Raw genomic sequence first — 5,947 nt, forward strand, 5'->3', positions numbered from 1 at the left:
TGTTTCTGAGAAGAAAGAGTATTGTGTTTTTCAGCTGTGCTAGGTCGTGTGGGTGAGGGAGTCTTTGTAGTGCGTGTTGCGTTACTTGTATTTATTGCGTTTGTTTGTTCAGAAAGTTGTGTTTGTGTGGTTGGTTGAGTTAAGTTTGGAAATATTACAGTATGTTGTGTGTCATGTTGTGAGTCTAAAGTGCTGTTTAGGCTTTTGCGTTTGGGTTGAATACTAATGGGTTGTGATAATGTGGTTTGCTTCAGAGGTGAATCTCTGATTGTAGTATATGTTGTATCATTTGTTGTACTTGTTTGTTCGGTAAGTTGTATTTGTGTGTTTGTTTGGGTTAGAGGTGGAGATATTACAGTATGTTGTGTACCGTGTTGTGAGCGAGTACTGTTGTTTACATGTATACGATGTGGATCATTTCTGTATGTAGTATCTTGTGTTATGTTTAGAAATTTACGAACAATATGGCATGTGTTGATAATGACTGCTTTTTGTAAATGTTTGTATGTGTTTTTGTATAAACCTAATAGTTGTAAATTGTGGTGTATTGTCTTTGGTATAACTCCGGTAGCACTAAGAATAATGGGAACTATAACAGTAGATTTCATTCTCCATTGCGTCTTAAGCTCGATAGCTATATCGGTGTATTTACGGTGTTTTTCTGCATGTGTTTTAGTTAAGTTGTTAGTGTTGGGGATGGCAATGTCTATAATACAAATGGATTTTTGTGTTTTATCTATAAGTGTAATGTCTGGTCTATTATTGTGGATAGTTTTATCTGTGAGTAGTGTCCTGTCCCAAATAATTTGTGTGTGTTGTTTTCGAGTATGATCTGTGGCGTGTATTTGTAGTATGGTGTCGTATCTGTTATGAGATTGTGTTTAAGTGCTAATTTTTGATGTATGATTTTAGCTACCTGATCGTGTCGATGTTTGTATTCAGTTTGTGCAAGTCGTGTGCATGCCGATATTATATGTTGGATTGTTTCTGATGTTTGTGAACAGAGTCGACAAGAATCATTTGTCACTGTTTTATCTTTATGTATGTGTTTTTTATAGTTGCGTGTGTTAATGACCTGGTCTTGTATTGCTAACATGAAACCCTCAGTCTCCGGGAAGACATCACATTCAGACAACCAACTGTGCGTTGCTATAGAGTCAACACAATCCTGGCCAACCTCTTGTGGAAATCGTCCATGTAAAGGCTTTTGGTTCCATGTCTGTATGTTATTTGTGATGTATGTAAGTTTGGATGTGGGTGGGAGTACATTAGTTTCGTGTAGGTTAAGTGGTGTGTAAGATTTGTCTGCATATGTTACTGTTTTGTGTAAGACTGAAGTATCTGATTTGTTATAAAAGTATTGTCGTAAATTGTGTATTTCTGTTTGGTGTAATAGTTTTATATCTGTAAGTCCTCTACCTCCTTCCGAACGAGGAAGGTAAAGTCGTATACTGGAGGAGTGAGGGTGATGTATATGGTGTTTTGTTAATAGTGTACGTGTGTTTCTCTGTATTTGTTCTAAATCTGTATTTGTCCAACGTATAATCCCGAAAGAGTATGTAAGCACTGGTATGGCATAAGTGTTAATAGCTTTGATTGTATTTCTACCGTGTAATTTTGTTTTAAGTATACTGCGTACTCTTTGTAGGAATTGTGTGATAAGTGTTTGTTTTATACTCGTATGTTTAATGTGTGTGTTTTGCTGAAAACCAAGATACTTATAAGTTTCATTCTCGTCCATGGAATTTATTAAATTACCCTGTTCTAGCTCATAATCTAAAAGTTGTCTTTTACCAACTGTGATGTGTTGTGTTTTACATTTATCAATTCCAAAGTCCATTTGTATGTCACGTGAGAATGTTTCGGTAATGTGTAGAAGGTGATTAAGTTTTATGCTTGTGGAAGAGTATAATTTAAGATCGTCCATGTAAAACAGGTGTGTAATGTTGTGATGTATTTCGTGGTTGTGTTTAATATTGTACCCAAAGTTAGTAGTGTTTAACAAATGTGAAAGGGGGTTAAGAGCAAGACAAAACCAGAGCGGACTTAAAGAATCGCCTTGAAAAATTCCTCTTTTAATTTGTATTGGGTCAGTAATAAGTTTTGTGTCGTTTAGTGTAAGTGTTAACGTAGTGTTCCAACATGACATTATGTAATTGAGGAATTGTGTAATATTGTTGCTGACTTTGTATATTGAGAGTACTTGTTGTAACCAAGAGTGTGGTACTGAATCAAATGCTTTTTTATAATCAATGTATGCAGTGTGTATGTTTCGTTTGTTATGTCTGGATTGTTCAAGTATAACAGAGTCTATAATGAGTTGCTCTTTACAGCCTCTGGAACACTTGGTACACCCTTTTTGTTCTTCGTATAGAATGTTGTTATCAGTACAGTGTTGGTATATTTTGTTTGTAATGCATGATGTAAGGATTTTGTATATTGTAGGAAGGCATGTAATTGACGTCTATATTTAGATGGGTCTTGTGTATTGTTGTCTTTTGGGAGCATGTAAGTGATACCTTGTGTAAAGAATGCAGGAGTGCGATCTGGTGAATTAAGAAGTTCGGTAAATTGTTGCGCAAGGTAAGAGTGAGTGTAGGTAAAATATTTCCACCAAAAGTTGTGAATGTTATCAATGCCTGGACTTTTCCAGTTATGTAAGTGATTAATAGTTTGAATGATATCTGTTGTAGTGATGTTTGTGTTATTCATAGGGGTAATGTATTCAGTGCGTGTGGTTTCTGTGGTAATCCACGGGGCGTGTGGATTGTGTTTAATGTCTTTGGTCCATAAGTCAAACCAGTATTGCTGAAGTGAGTGTAGAGATGGCGGAATGAGTTTTTCATTAGTGCTGTTTTGTGTTAGTGATCTGTAAAATAGTTTTTCGTTATGTTTAAATTGTGTGTTATGGCGCTTTCTGTCTGCAGTTTCCCTATATCGTTTTAAACGGTTTGTGTATATTGATAGTTTTTGTGTGAGTGTATCTCTATGTTCGTTATAGTTTGTATTTTGTTCTCGTGTGGTGTGATTGTTTAGTTTTGTAGTTATGTGTTGTACTTGTCGTGTTAATTTTGAAGAACGAGTTCCTTGTATGTATTGTGTAATTAGACCCAAGTCACGTCTGATGTCATCGATGCGATTAATCAGGCGTTTTTCCCAAGCCGGGGGTGAGCGCTTTTTTGTTGTGTGGTGTTCTTTGTTTGTTGTTATTCTTGAACCGTTACATCTAGAAACTGCAACCGCACCGCAATACACAACAAAGTGTAGTTGATGTAAGCTTGTGTTATCGTTAATGTAATTTGGTAAAATGTGATCATTTAGTGTTATTATTATTATTATATTATTATATAGGAGGTATGTACCTACCAGGACCTTTCTTATACCAGTTATATCCTTAAGAATAAATACGTGTACCATTTTTCAAAGCGTCGTGCACATGATACGTACGCCTGTCTGAAATTAATCCTAGCGATTTTGGAACAGATCCATTTTTGACCATCCGTTTGTCCGTGTGCATGATAGTTTGTTTAGAACCGTGCGATCGCTTTGAAAATTGGTACATATGGTCTTAAGGATATAAGAAAGGCCCCTATAGTTTTTAAGTTACGTAGACTATCGCGTTCGGTATTCAGATGTATCGGATTTTTATATTTGATTTTGTGACAATGGAAACTTTCCCTAAACATTTCTAAATTGTTCTCAAATATTTGAATAACTTAAAAGTACTGCCTTTTTTTGAGGCCGGAAAAAAAATTGTCTGAGGTCGACCGGGAAAAAAAACATTTTCTTATAGAATGTGGCCTGTAGAATCCATAATTTCAAACAGTTCCCAGATTGGGCTACTAGTTCAAAAGTTACAGCCCTTTGAATTTTCTTTCGAAATTGGTTTCTAGTCTATAACTTTTGATTGAGAAGTCTGATCGAAAAAGTACGAATTGGTTTGGATTCTACGCACCAAAATTAATAAGAAAAAGTGTTTTCCCGAGAAATTTTGGTGCAGTCGATTTTTGGTAAACAAGGAAGGTTGTACCTACACTGCCTTTTTTTGAGGCCCGAAAAAAAAATTGTCTCAGATCGACCCGGACAAAAATGTTCTGATAGAATGTAGCCTGTAGAATCCATAATTTCAAACAGTTAAAAGATTGGGCTACTAGTTCAAAAGTTACAGCCCTTTGAATTTTCTTTCGAAATTGGTTTCTATCTATAACTTTTGATTCAGAAGTCTGATCGAAAAAGTAGGAATTGTTTTGGATTCTACGCACCAAAAATGATAAGAAAAAGTGTTTTCCCGAGATATTTTGGTGCAGTCGATTTTTGCCAAAAAAGGAAGGTAATACACTGCCTTTTTTTGAGGTAAGGAAAAAAATTGTCTCAGTCGACCCGGAACAAAAATTTTCTTATAGAATGTGGCCTGTAGAATCCATAATTTCAAACAGTTCCAAGATTGGGCTGGGCTACTAGTTCAAAAGTTACAGCCAGGGTCTAAAGAAAAACTCAGAGCTTTAACAAATGCACATTTTTGTTTGATACTCCGCCGAAATTGTGATTAAATTTTGACTGACAGAGTAATTACAATTCTAAATCGAGGTAGGTAATACTTTCATAAAGTGCACGACGAGATTATTTCCCTGCAGTTTAGACATCACTATATGACACTTAAAGGTAATTCAGATTCCTTTAATTGTTTTTGTTTCAATCTATCGCTTGTGGTATGTGTACTCTGGCCGTGAGTGCCATATTTCAGTTTTATTTGAATGATTTTCTCTAATAGTTTCATCTGTAATTGTTGTTACATTTAATCGAGCCCAAATTAGACCTATGAGTTCTCATGCTAAGTTTTGCTGTTGGTACCCAGAGTTACGAGGGGTGGTTGCATAAAAATTTATAATATATAATTCTTTAGAATTGAGGAGTAGATTAAAGCTACCGAGTTTTCTCAAATTTAATACACCTAGTCTGTAATCTTGACCCTCAAAATTGAGGGAGCAATTCCTAGGTTACGCTCGGGCGACAAAAACCCCACCACTTCCATCTCGACCCAGCTCGTCTGCCGTTTTGTTGCCCCCAATTCCACAGGGCGCTAGCACCCAGATCAAGCATGCAATCAAGCACCGTAGCCGATCGAAACCGGTCTGCTGACAGGACCCTCAACGCCGCCTGACTGTCACTGCTTCTGTACTTGTTTATTAGGTAACCTCTATAGAGGTTTTATGGCTAATATCTCAAGCAAGTGCTCTGCTGACAAGGAAGAAGCTTATGTCAGCTATCGGTCGGTAATTATAGCCTTGACCGTTTGCTTTCTGTTAGGAACCCGTCCATAAATCGCACGAGCCCCTCAGGTTTGATTGAGGACCAGGAAATATGAGTTTAGTCACTTCTTTCTGCCCGGGAGAATAACCTCATAACCCTTCGGTCTTAGTAAGACAACCCGGACCACATCTCTTCTTGCGAGAAGGGGATGGGAATCTGAGGGTTTCCTCCCAAATCCGTCCATGCCCAGGGTTGCCTCAATCCTTTCACTAATCCCAATCATTTAACCATATGGAAGCCTTCCAAACATCTGCCTTCACAGCTGTGTAAAGGCTCTCGTCCCAGAAATCCCTCAATGGCGTGGTTTTTATGGATGAGATAGGCGAGTAGATTGCGAAGCGAATTTTTTTGATTGAAAACGCGAATCAATTACTAGGTTTCTTTTATGAACGACACATTGATCGCCTGAGTTGCTAAAACGCGAATCAGTTACCAATTTGTAAGAACCCCTTTTGTATTTGTTTAATAACTTTAGTTACACGGCTAAGAGCGTTCATTATTTCAAGGTGAGCAATCTCAAACGGAGAATTACTCACAACGTAGAAATACATTTCTTATCACCTACCGAGGTGAAAGTTGTTACTATTCGTCACGATAATAGCCGGGTCAGAAATTCTTTTAGTTATGTGTTGGTGTT

The sequence above is a fragment of the Photinus pyralis genome, unplaced genomic scaffold, assembly GCF_008802855.1.
Source record: "Photinus pyralis isolate 1611_PpyrPB1 unplaced genomic scaffold, Ppyr1.3 Ppyr1.4_LG8, whole genome shotgun sequence".
Classification (NCBI taxonomy): domain Eukaryota; kingdom Metazoa; phylum Arthropoda; class Insecta; order Coleoptera; family Lampyridae; genus Photinus; species Photinus pyralis.